The sequence below is a fragment of the Carcharodon carcharias genome, chromosome 20 (assembly GCF_017639515.1).
Source record: "Carcharodon carcharias isolate sCarCar2 chromosome 20, sCarCar2.pri, whole genome shotgun sequence".
NCBI lineage: Eukaryota > Metazoa > Chordata > Chondrichthyes > Lamniformes > Lamnidae > Carcharodon > Carcharodon carcharias.
In genome coordinates this window covers 16302071-16315106 of record NC_054486.1, presented here as the reverse complement: position 1 = coordinate 16315106, position 13036 = coordinate 16302071, and the positions used below count along the sequence as shown (strand labels likewise).

The 13036-nt window shown below is 43.9% G+C and overlaps 1 protein-coding gene across 6 annotated transcripts in view; it reads right to left on the bottom strand.

Annotated features, from left to right (window-relative positions):
• LOC121292789 (serine/arginine-rich splicing factor 5-like) overlaps positions 1-6478 on the bottom strand; it is a 29805-nt gene extending 23327 nt beyond the window's left edge. The window contains exon 1 of one of the 6 annotated variants that reach the window (XM_041215173.1): positions 6375-6478. The gene's annotated coding sequence lies outside the window, so the exon portion shown is untranslated. Of the gene's footprint in view, positions 1-6366 lie in introns of all 6 variants that reach the window. The other 5 variants (XM_041215172.1, XM_041215174.1, XM_041215177.1 and 2 more) reach the window with 5 other exon arrangements.
• Between the last annotated feature and the right edge of the window lie 6558 nt (positions 6479-13036).

Here is a 13036-nt window from a genome sequence, read left to right as displayed (position 1 = left end):
CACTGTACAACTCTCAATTTTGATCTAGTTACATTGGCCCTTGCTGCATGCAAGCACAAACTGCTGAGTATCCAAGGAATTACAAATGATACTGAACATTGTGTAATCAAAATTGAACATTCACACTTCTGATCTTATGATGGAGGGAAGGTCATTGATGAAGCAGCTAAGGGTGGTTGGGTCTAGGAAATTACCCAGAAGAACTCCTGCAGTGATGTCTTGGGGTCAAGATGATTGGCCTCCAACAACCACAATCTGTGCTAGGTAGGACTACAACCATCTCAGCCAAAGATGGCATTTTAAAAAATATATTCTTTCAAAGGGATGTGAGCATCGCTGGCAAGGCCAGCAATTTTTGCCCATCCCTAATTGCCCTTGAACTGAGTGGCATTTCAGAGGACAGGTAAGAGTCAACCAATTGCTCTGGAGTCATATGTAGGCCAGACCAGGTAAGGATGGCAGATTTCCTTCTCTAAAGGACATTAGTGAATCAGATGGTTTTTACAAGAATCGATGATAGCTTCATCACCATTACTGAGACTATCTTTATATTCTGTTTTATTTTTTGATTAATTGAATTTAAATTCCACCAGCTGCCGTGGTGGGATTTGAACCCATGTCCCCAGAGCATTAGCCTGGGCCTCTGGATTACTAGTCCAGTGACATTAGCACTATGTCACCATCTCCCCTACATCTTATTGCGAACAGCAATCATGTAAATTAGGGGTTAAGCAGGCCAGCAATACTGTAGCAGGAGGCTGAAAACTTCTGCAGAAATTATTAACCATATCAAATATGTTGGCTTTGAATCCTCCTAGTAACTGACTGCCACTTAAATTTGCTACTCATGCTTTGACACAGTCTGAGCACATAATCAATTATAAATTTAAAAAATGCAATGAACATTATCTGGAACAGGTACAAATTAGCTTTAACCAGCAACTCGGAAACATACATCCGGGTTCAAGACAGTACAGAAAAGCAACTAGAAAAGAGTTGACCAGAGTGGTATTTAGGGTCTCCAATGACACAAGCTGGAATACACAGCCGAGTAAAACAATTGGATTTCTACATGAAAGCAAATTAAACAACAATCCGGACTACAGCTAATCCACAGTGAAGCCTGTTTCTGTCCATCTTATTTAATCTTTTCTTTCTCTGAAACAAAACATCTTCAATTTTCTTTGTTTCAGACTTTATTTCACTGCCCTCCCCCCATGTTGTTCCCTTTTATTTTTGCTTCTCCAGTTAGTTCCCATCCAGTTTAATATCCCCATCATCCCACAATATTATTCTATTCACCAACAAAAAATGCACACCTACTTTTTAAACCTTCATTCTTACGATGCGAGTGTCAACGGCAAGGCCAGCATTTACTGTCCATCTGCCCTGCAGAAGGTGGCGGTGAGCTACCTTCTTGAACCACTGCATGTGGTGTAGGTACACCCAGAGTGCAGTTTGGGAGAGTTTCAGGATTTTGGCCCAGCAACATTAAAGAAACGGTGCTATACTTCCAACTCAGGATGGTGAGTAACTTGATAGGTAACCTGCTGGTGGTGATGTTCCCATGCGCCTGCTGCAGTTTGGAAGGTGCTGTCAAAGGAGCCTTGGTGAAATGCTGCAGTGCCTCTTGTAGATGGTACACACTGCCGCCATTGCTGGGAGGAGATTAAGATGGTGCATGGGGTGCTGATCAAGTGGCCTGCTTATCATGGATGGCTTTGGGCTTATTCAGTGTTGTTAGCTGCACTTGTCTAGCCAAGTGGAGCGTATTCCATCACACTCCTGACTTCTACATGGTGGCAGGCTTTGGGGAGTCAGGTGGTGCGTTATTTGCCTCAGAATTCCCAGCCTCCAACCTGCATTTGTAGCCACAGTGTTAATATGGTTAGTCCATCTACCCTCCAAGATGTTGATGGTGGAGCATCCAGCAATCATAATGCCACTAAATGTCAAGGAGAGATTATCAGATTCACTCTTGATAGAGATAGTCATTGTCTGGTACTTGTGCAGCATGAATGTTACTTGATGCTTATTGGTCCAAGCTGGCATGGGTTGATAAGTTGGCCCTTGCTGCATGCTTCAGTATCTAAGGAATTACAAATGGTGCTGAACATTGTGCAATCATCAGTGAACATTCGCATTTCTCACTTTATGATGGAGAGAAGGTCATTGATGAAGCATGGTTGGGTCTGGGAAACTACCCTGAAGAACTCCTGCAGTGATGTCTTGGGGCCAAGATGATTGGCCTCCAACAACCACAGCCATCTTACTTTGTGCTTGGTAGGACTACAACCAGAGCTCCCTGGTGTCACATTTGGGTAAAAGCTATCTTGATGTCAAGGGTAGTCACTCAGCTCGCCTCTGGAATTTAGCTCTCTCATCCATGTTTGGACCAAAGCTCTAATGGAATCTGGAGCTGAGTGGCCCTGGTAGAACTCAAACTGAGCACATGGGAGCAGGCTATTGCTGAGTAAGTGTTGCTTTTTAGCACCTTCAATGACACCTTCCATCACTTTGCTGATTGAGAGTAGACTGATGGGGCAGTAATTGGCCAGATTGGAATTGTCCTGCTTTTTCTAGATAGGGCATACATGGGCAATCTTCCACGTTGTTGGGTATATGTAGCATTGTAGCTGTACTGGCACCGCTTGGCTAAGGGTGTGGCTGGTTCTGGAGCACAAGTCTTCAGTACTACAGCTGGAAACAGCCACTGTTGCTACAACGTGAACATTTTAAAAATTCATTCATGGGATGTGGGCATCGCTGGCTAGGCCAGCATTTATTGCTCATCCTTAATTGCCCTGGAAAAGGTCGTGATGAGCTGCTGCCTTGAACCACTGCAGTCTGTGGTGTAGGTACACCTACAGTGCTGTTAGGGAGGGAGTTCCAGGATTTTTACCCATTGACAGTGAAGGAACAGCAAGTCAGATGGTGAGTGGCTTGGAGGGGAACTTCCAGGTGGTGGTGTTCCCATGTGTCTGCTGCTTTTGTCCTTTTAGATGGTAGCAGTCGTGGGTTTGGAAGGTGCTGTCTAAGGAGGCTTGATGAGTTGCTGCATTGCATCTTGTAGATGCTACACACTCTATCACTGTGCTTCATTGGTGGAGGGAGCATACGGTTTTCCAATGATTTTAAATTTAATCATTAGGGATTGTCAAAGTCATTTTACACAGGAATTAATTTTAATATGCAAGTTACTTGATGCTATTACAGACACATGGATGACTAGTAAAGCTTGATGCAAAATCCTTTCAGGGCTCACTTTGAAACAATTCTGCAGGGATGAGTAACACCTTTAGTCAAATTGCAATCACAAATAATGAAGTCAGGTCAAGTCTCAAAGAAAATTTTAATTTCAATTTCCAGAATTTGAATTCAATCTTCCCTCATCCAATATAATGAGTTGAGAAAATTTTGTGAGATATTTTGAAAATCATTAATGCAGCCTCTTCTACATGTACAGATAAGTGGTACCCACAGTGTACATCTTACTAACCATTGCAATGTACGGTTTAATACAATTGCTTTTGTTATTCACAGCTCACTCCATTCTCTGCAGTTTTCCATTCAGTTGTCGCCAATATTAAACTGGTAAAGACATCTGCTCACAGCTGGAAGAAAACTTGGAGGAAGAAAGGGAGGATCCAGTTGTCACGGTCCATGTAAGAACCAACAACATAAGTAGAACCAGGGAATATGTTCTGCTGAGAGAGTATAGGGAGTTTGGGTCCAAATTAAAAAGCTGGACTTCAAAAGTAATAATCTCTAGGCTGTTCCCTAAGCCATGAACCAACTGGTATAGCGATAATCAGATTAGAAAGTTAAATGTATGGCTAAAGGAGTGGTGTGGGAGGAAGGAGTTTAACTTCATGGGCCACTGGCATCAGTACCAGGGAAAGAGGGATGTATATCTGTTGCAAATTATGTATTCTTCCTTTAAATGCTAACTACTGATTACGTAATTTCACTGAATGCAGTTACCCAATCTACATTAGTTAATGCACTCAAGTCTACATAATTTGCTTTGTTTGGATATAATGCTTTTGGCACTCTCATGCTCTGTTCCCTCTGTCCACTCATGACATACAGCTTGGCTGGATATCTGCCTTCCTCCTATTTTAATTAACAAGGGACAAAGATTTTGGGCTTTCTTTTTGTGCTCCAAGTGCCAGGTCCAGTCCGAGCATTAAAATGTAATTGCAGCAATTTCTGTTCCCCTATATCAACACTAATAGTGTCTACTTCCACACCATTACTCATCTCAACCCTTCTGCCATGGGAGCACTGAAATGGCATTATCACCAAAACTGCCCATTTCCACCTGTGCAACATCCCCCTGCCTCCACCCCCACCTCAGTTCACCTGCTGCAAAAAACCCTCACCCATGCCTCTGTTGCCACCAGTCTGGACTATTCCTTGCCCAGCTTCTCATCTTTACAAACTTGAGTTCATTGAAAACTGTAAATGTGGGGTAAACACCGTGAATATGTCATTAGACTTCAAGCCTTTGTGATAAATTAAAACCTGCTGCCACGTTTGATCTTTGGTTTTTTTTTGAAGCATGAAAGGCCATTTACTGTGCATGATTGCTCCAAAATAAAGTAAAATATTGAACAAAAAATGAGTTTTTAAAAAATTCATGAGATGTGGGTGTCGCTGGCTTAGGCCATCCCTAATTGCCCTTGAGAAAGTGGTGGTGGTGAGCTGCCTTCTTGAACCACTGCACTTGTTTTTAGCAGTTCAATACAACTGAGAGGCTTGCTAGGCCATTTCAGAGGACATTTTAAGAGTAAACCACGTTGCTGTGGGTCTGGAGCCACATGTAGACCAGACCAGGTAAGGACAACAGATTTCCTTCCCTAAAGGACATTAGCAAACCAGATGGGTTTTTATAACAATTGACATGATTTCATGGTCTTCATTAGACTCTTAATTTCAGATATTGTGGGGTTGAAACCCAGGTCCCCAGAGCATTACCGTGGGTCTCTGGAATACTAATACCATTACACCTCAAATAAAGGGGAAGCAATGGCATAAGTGAAAAGGGCCTGGTAGACATAGAGTAGCTTCTGTAAATGACCACAGATTAAAACTGAGCAGGAACAGTCTTTGCCAGTTAAAAAGATTCCAACAGTGATGTATAATTGCTGAGAGAGATGAGAATTGCATATCTTAAAATTCTGCAACTATTTTGGAACTGTCAGTAATACTGGCACTCCCTTATTTTCAGTATATTTGAATACTTACACCAAGATGACCTACAAAGTGACGAGAACTGGCTAGAAAATGGTCACATGATCATAGTCAGATCATAATTCCAAACTGGCCATTCATTGGAAACGTTGGAAGAAAATCTGTTTTAATTAAGCTGCACGTGGCAACATATTCTAACATTTACCGTTGCTGGAACATAAACAAACTCAAGTCCTTCCCAACTGGCATTTTGAACACATCGTTGACACTCCCCCTCAAACCCACTGACATTTCTCAATTATTACTTCTTCCAAAAGTAATTTCAGTTCACTTGGAGACCAAGATAATTTCCAAAACGACAAAATAGCCCAGCATTTAAACCCTGCATTTTAAAGAAAATATTTTTGGATTTATAATAAATCTAGAGGGGCAAAAGAACTCTTCTGCGTGGAGCTTTTCCTGGACAACACTCTCCCCCCCCCACCCCCAAAACCACCACCCTACTACTCCAACCCCACCCCAACCGTAACACTCATCACACCAACCCTATTACCACCCCACCCCCCTAATACCACCCCACCCCCATCACCCTATCACCACCCCACCCCCATCACCCTAACACCACCCCACCCCCATCACCCTATCACCCCCATCACCCTAACACCACCCCACCCCCATCACCCTATCACCACCCCAACCCCTTCCATCCTAACATCACCCCCACCCTCACCCCAACCCAACCACCATGCCACTCCAACGCCATCACCCCAACCCTGCCACCACCAAGTGCAGTGGGGGGGGGGGGGGGGTGTGACAGTTAATGTAAGTTAAAAATAACATGTCCTAATCCCACTTCTTTCACTGAAATTACCTGTGTCAAAATTGCAAGTGTTTTTTTGAGGGGAAGGGAAAGGGCGGCCGAATTTGGGTCAGAATCTTTACAATGATTTAACAGGCTGGCAGGAAGGGAGTTTCTGGGCCTGAGAGTCAGGTTGGGAGACACATCCTGTGAAGCTCAGGCTCCCTCAGTCAGTCAGCCTCTCACTACAGGAACCAGCAACAAGTTTCAATCGAGGGAATGTTGCAGATACTCAGCACGGTCTGCTTTTATTTCACATTTCCAGCTTCTCTCCCTCCTGTTCACACTCTCTCAGTCCGTCGCAAACTCACTCACTCACTTGTCCTTTTCCTCTTTCTCTCCCAAACCTTTTCCCTGGTGACCAACAGCCGCCACCTCCTGAAGCCCAGGCAGATACTGTCCGAGGCCAAGAGTGGCCGCGGCTCCCTCAGCAACCACCCTCCCGCTCACACTGCCCCCTCCCGGCCGGGAGGACTAGCAGCTCCCTCAGCAACCACCCTCCCGCTCACACTGCCCCCTTCCGGCCGGGAGGACTAGCCGCTCCCTCAGCAAACACCCGCCCACACTGCCCCCTCCCGGCCGGGAGCACTAGCCGCTCCCTCAGCAACCATCCTCCCGCTCACTCTACCTCCTCCCGGCCGGGAGGACTAGCCGCTCCCACAGTGATTTCCCTCGCGCTCACACTGCCCACTCCTGGACGGGAGGACCAGCCGCTGCCTCAGCGATGCTCTCCCGCTCACACTGCCCCCTCCCGGCCGGGAGGAGTAGCCGCTCCCTCAGCAGCCCCCCCTCCTGCTCACACTGCCCACTCCTGGACGGGAGGACCAGCCGCTGCCTCAGCGATGCTCTCCCGCTCACACTGCCCCCTCCCGGCCGGGAGGAGTAACTACTCGCAAAAATTCAGTGCACCTGTAATGTCCATGATCAGTGTAAATACTATGAAAGTCCTTTCTCAAGGGTTGGACAATGCAGCTATGGTTAAGCCTGTTATTCAATTAATTGGAACAGATTGTGTGAAAGTTTTCCAAAAGGGATGTTCATTATTCCTTTCCAATGATTTAAGTCTGTGAATGGTTGGAATCTGTGTTTTCATAATAACTCTGCATGTTGTTGTTGTTTGTGGCTGACTCACTGATGGTCTCCAAACAAACCATTGAACAATATTGCTGAAAAGAGAGACACAAAGAGAGGCAGATTCAACCCGAGTATTGGAAAGGGGATTAGACTGTTAGCTGAAAAGGAAGAATGCGCAGGGTTACTGGGAGAAGGTGGGGAAATGCTGCTAAGCGAATTGCTCATTCGGGGAGCTGGCACAGACCCAATGGGCCGAATGGCCTCCTTCTGCACTGTAACAATTGTGCGATTCTATGTTTATGAAGCTTTTGCATCTTGCACTCATCAGGACAAATGCAAGAATGCCAAATTTCAAATGATCACAACAACTTGTGCTACAGGAGCAAAGATTGCTGATTGGTTGGCAAGTCGACTGGTTGGCAGAAACTACCGGCAGTCTTGCATTTGTCCTGATGAGTGCAGGATGAAAAGCTTTGTTGACGTGTCCCTTTTTGGCAATATTCAAGTTCTGTACGACCAAGGGACTGTTTATTTAACAATAACTCTAGACTTGTAAACTTTATCCACGCACACTTCCTAGCTTTGTCATTTGCCTTCCAGTTGTTACATTTTTGTTTTTCCTTCCACTATCCATTCCTAGTCTACATAAAGAATGGAAGTCACCCAATGTAACTTGTCGTGCCATAATTACAAGCAGGGATGAGGCTGAAGCATTTCAGCTTTTGACTCTACTAGCGCCTCAGTATGTCGTGCAGAGAAACTACTGTGCTCCAACCAACTCAATTCCCAAGTTGCATCAAGAGTTCATAATCTGATAAATAATGTCAAATTAAGGTAGGAATTACAAATAAGGAGAGAATGCACAACTTATTACCTATCTGTAATTGGTAAGAGGAATACTATTTATATTCCATCCTTCCCAAGCTTTCTTAAATTGAAAGTGTCACCAGAATACACACTGAAAAGGGGAATCATATCCTAATCCTGTCCTCATCTGACATTCAGGTGAACACATTTTTCAGTAGAGCTATCACAGGATATCAATCAGAACCAGAGAATCTCTTGTAGCTTAAAGGCACTGTGATAAAACCTGAACACCACTACCCTGGCTGAATTCAGTTAGCTTAGCACAGGCCCAGGGCTGGATCTGGACCGTTCTGTTCTCCGTGACTGAACATCACTGCAGACCGAACACTTTACCCACTAAATCCATTGGGAACTCCCATTTTATGTATTGTCATTCACATTTTGCATGAGGAAATCTCGCCAGAAAAGAATCTACCCTCCATTTTCACTAACCGACCACAGTCGTTAGGTTTTGCTGTCTGCTTTATGATGACAAAGTTCGAAGGGGAATTCCAGGCCTCTGAAATAAAATAATTGTTAAGAACACTGATGAATTTACTTTTGAGGGCAAATGGAGGAGTGAGGTATTTTTGTTTAGTTACCATTGACATCATAGGACGACTGGTTTGGAGCTCTTTGATCCTCAGAGGAAAAAGAGAATCAGCAAAAATGCAAACAGCCAATTACCAAAGAAACAGGTGAGCGGTTGATGAGCTACTTTTTCTGTTCTGTCTTTTCCCAAAGGAAATTAGCAGGAAAGACAAAACCACTTACTTGTGGTGATTCAAAGAACAAAGAAAAGTACAGCACAGGAACAGGCCCTTCGGCCCTTCGAGCCTGCGCCGATCATATTGCCCGTCAAACTAAAACATTTTGCACTTCCGGGGTCCGTATCCCTCTATTCCCATCCTATTCATGTAGTTGTCAAGCTGCCTGTTAAACACCACTATCGTACCTGCTTCCACCCCCTCCTCTGGCAGCGAATTCTAGACACTCTGCGTAAAAAACTTGCCCCGCACAACTCTTCTATAGTTTTCTCCTCTCACCTTAAATCTATATCCCCTAGTAATTGACTCTTCCACCCTGGGAAAAAGCTTCTGACTATCTACTCTGTCCATGCCACTCATAATTTTGTAAACTTCTATCAAGTCGCCCCTCAATCTCTGTCGCTCTAGTGAGAACAATCCAAGTATCTCCAACCTCTCCTTATAGCTAATAACCTCCAGACCAGGCAGCATCCTGGTAAACCTCCTCTGTACCCTCTCCAATGCCTCCATATCCTTCTGGTAATGTGGTGACCAGAATTGCACGCAATATTCCAAGTGTGGCCTAACCAAGGTTCTATACTGCTGCAGCATGACTTCCCAGCTTTTATGCTCAATACCGCTGCCAATGAAGGCAAGCATGCCATATGCCTTCCTGACTACCTTATCCACTTGCGTTGTCACTTTCAGTGACCTGTGGACCTGTACACTCAGATCCCTCTGCCCATCAATGCACTTAAGGTTTCTGCCATTTACTGTTTAATTCCTACTTGTATTAGACCTTCCAAAATGCATTACCTCGCATTTGTCAGGATTAAACTCCATCTGCCATTTCTCTGCCCAAGTCTCTAACCGATCTCTATCCCGTTGCATCCTTTGACAATCCTCTTCACTATCTGCAACTCCTCCAACCTTACTGTCGTCTGCAAACTTACTAATTAACCCAGTTACATTTTCCTCCAAATCATTTATGTATACTGCAAACAGCAAAGGTCCCAGCACTGATCCCTGCGGAACTCTACTAGTCATAGCTCTCCATTCAGAAAAGCACCCTTCCACTGCTACCCTCTGTCTTTGATGACGAAGCCAATTCTGTATCCATCTTGCCAGCTCACCTCTGATCCCGTGCGACTTTACCTTCTGCTCAGAGAGCTCGTGGTACAATGGTAATGCGTCTGATTCCAGCTGCAAAGGTTGTGTGTTCAAATTCAGTGATGTAACATTTTAGCCTAAGGTTGCAAATACGTTGTGAGGGATTAAGACCTCGCACTGTGTATTTTTATAAAATATATATGGATATGCCCATCGCTATTTCGAAAATTTTTAACAACTGAACAAAGACCTTTAAAATGTCTAACAGTGTGTCTGTCTGTGACCCTGGAACAAAAGAAGCCACTGGGCAGTTTTAGGAATACCCACATCTTGTTATCTCTGAGGAGCCACTAATGACCCCCTGTGGACCATACAGCCCAACTTCAAAGATGCTATACAAAGACCATCTGCATTTAGTAACCCAGGCTAGCCAGAAGGAGATGGATCATCTGCTGAGACAAAGGCCCTGTAATCTTCCTTTCAATTCCTAATGGCTGGGACATTTAACTCTCTTTGGGATCCAGACGATGGATATACGTCCTTTGTCAAAGATGATGGAGAAGTGGGAGTGATGTGACATGAGCCTCTGGCTTGTGGAACAAGTAATATTGCCTTGCTGAACTGAAAAGCTCAGTCTGCTGTTTAGCAGCTAATTAGCAGCCTCACAGACAAGGAGCTCTGCCCAGATGGAATACCTGGCTGCTGTTTCTATGGGAACGTCTATACCATCACCTACAAGGTGATTCACCTTTGCAATTCTAACTCATCTTGATGAAGTCAGTGCCACCGGAAAAGTAAATTATACAGTGTTGCTTTCACACCCAACAACCTGTGTGAAGGAACACCTCATTGGACTTGGATTCTGGACTTTGGAGACAATGTGAAACAATATCTATTTTGCTTGATGGTCTCTGTACTGTAAAACCTCCTTTTCTCTATCCCTGACTTTACTGTATGAATGTGAGGGGTGACATGGTGACCCTCCAATCTGCATTTTGAGTGTGTGTAAATAAACTAACCCTTTGACTTCACCCTTTCTCTAGTTTGCTGCGGGGTTATTAATAGAAAATTGGATCACAGCAAAACCAAGGGGGCTGGGAAGCACACCAGCGCTTGTAAAGAGGGAAACAAATGAAAACACTTTTCTGTTTACAGATGGGATGGTGAGAAGAGGAATTAAATTAAACCTCTCCTGTCTGTAACAAGGGCAACCAATTTGCACAACAATGTCCAGCAAAAATCAAATGAATGGTCAGATAATCATTTATTTTTGTATGATATTGTTTAAAGGAGGAAATTTGGTAAGAATACCAAAGGCTCTGCTCTTCTTCAAATTATATCAAATAGTGCCAAAGAACCTTTTACATCTTGTTGAAAATGTAGTCAGTGTCTTGTAAATCTGGTCTAAGAGACAAGTCCCTGCTGTAGCTCCGTTGGTAGTGTTGACTCAGACAGTTCTGGGTTCAAGTCCCATTCCAGGATTGGAGTACAAAAACCAAGGCTGACACTCCAGTGCAATACTGAGGGAGTGCTGCACAGCTGGAGGTGCTGCCTTGTGGATGAGATATTAAAGAGCATGGGGTGAAGGTTATCCCTGAATACCTGGTCAATGTTTATTCTTCAATCACCGTTGTGGAAACAGATACTTTGGTCATTATTGACATTGCTGTTTGTGGGAATTTGCTAATTTCCTGCTGTGGTTTCCCACATTACAACAACGTGCAGAAGAATGTCATTGGCTGTAAGATGCTTTGAAATGTCCAGTGGTCATAGAAGGTGCTATATAAATGCAAATCCTTCTTTCCAATAAAGCAATTCTCCCTCAGGACTCCTGTGAAATGTCATCCTAGGTTATGTATTCGATCTGTTTTGGGATTGAATCCACAACCCAGCTCAGTGAGGTGACATTTAAAGATCCAAAGGGTAGATTTTAATTATTGCCACTGGAAAGGTCAATTGAAAGGAAATTGTTATACACTCTGCCCAAGCTTCCTTTCCACTTCTGAAAGAGAAGTGGCTGTGAATTAAACACTAAGATAAAAGCAAAACACTGCGGATGCTGGAAACCTGAAACAAAAACAGAAAATGCTGGAAAAACTCAGCAGGTCTGACAGCATCTGTGGAGAGAAAAAAAAGAGTTAATGTTTCGAGTCAGTATGTGTCATAAGGACTCAAAACGTTCACTCTTTTTTTCTCTCCGCAGATGCTGTTAGACCTGCTGAGTTTTTCCGGCATTTTCTGCTTTTGCTCCTTTCCACTTCATTGGAAGTGTGCAGTGTTCAGTTTATCGGTGAAAATTAAAATCTACCCCCAAATCCTGTCACCAAGATTTCTTTTTAAGATCCACCTAAATACAAGAAGGTGGTTTTTGTAATATAAGGGTCTGGCACATAAACGATGAACATGGGACAGAGTAAAGTACCACCCACACAGTGATGTAAGAGAACATATGACTCGCACCTAGGGGGTCAGTATAGTGTTGGACAGAGCCCTGTGTAGAAGCAAGCATGGAAACAGCTCCTAGCTTGGGCCTTTACTGTATCTATGTATATAGTTTCTAGTAGTTAATAAATACTTACTGTTGAACTACCTAAGACCTTAATAAGACCTACCAAACTATGTACAGCACCTTACAATAGTATTAGCTCCCCCGATGGCTCAATTGCTGGTTCACTCCTGGGACTTGCTTCAATTCACACATCTCAGTTGGGCTAGAGGTTGATAAGCATTTCACTTATGATAGTCTCAACAGTTCCGAACTGGGGAAGCAGTGGATATGGTAGGGACAAAAATCAGCCGGCTTCTCACTTCTGTTCTTTATCCAATGGTGTAATGTACGTATCATGTAGACATTGGTGAGGATAAGCTCCACTTCTTAAAATGTGCACCCACCTTCCTCACACTGGATGACCCAGTGACGATCAATGCCCAGCTCACTTAGGAAGATTGCTAACTTGGTTGCAAGGCACATGCTTGTGGCTGATCAGAATGGGTCTTATGGTGGATCTAACTGAGTCAGAAGTGTCTGATTTACACACTTGATACACCAACTCATCAAAGCTCTTGGAACCTGTGGCATTTGATGCCAATAGATTATGAATTAGGCCGTATGTTTTACTGCCATATGTTGACAAGAGGATTGCCCACCTCTTCTCCTTGCCCGATATGTTATTGGCTAAGAAGAAAAACACAAGGCGTTCAACAT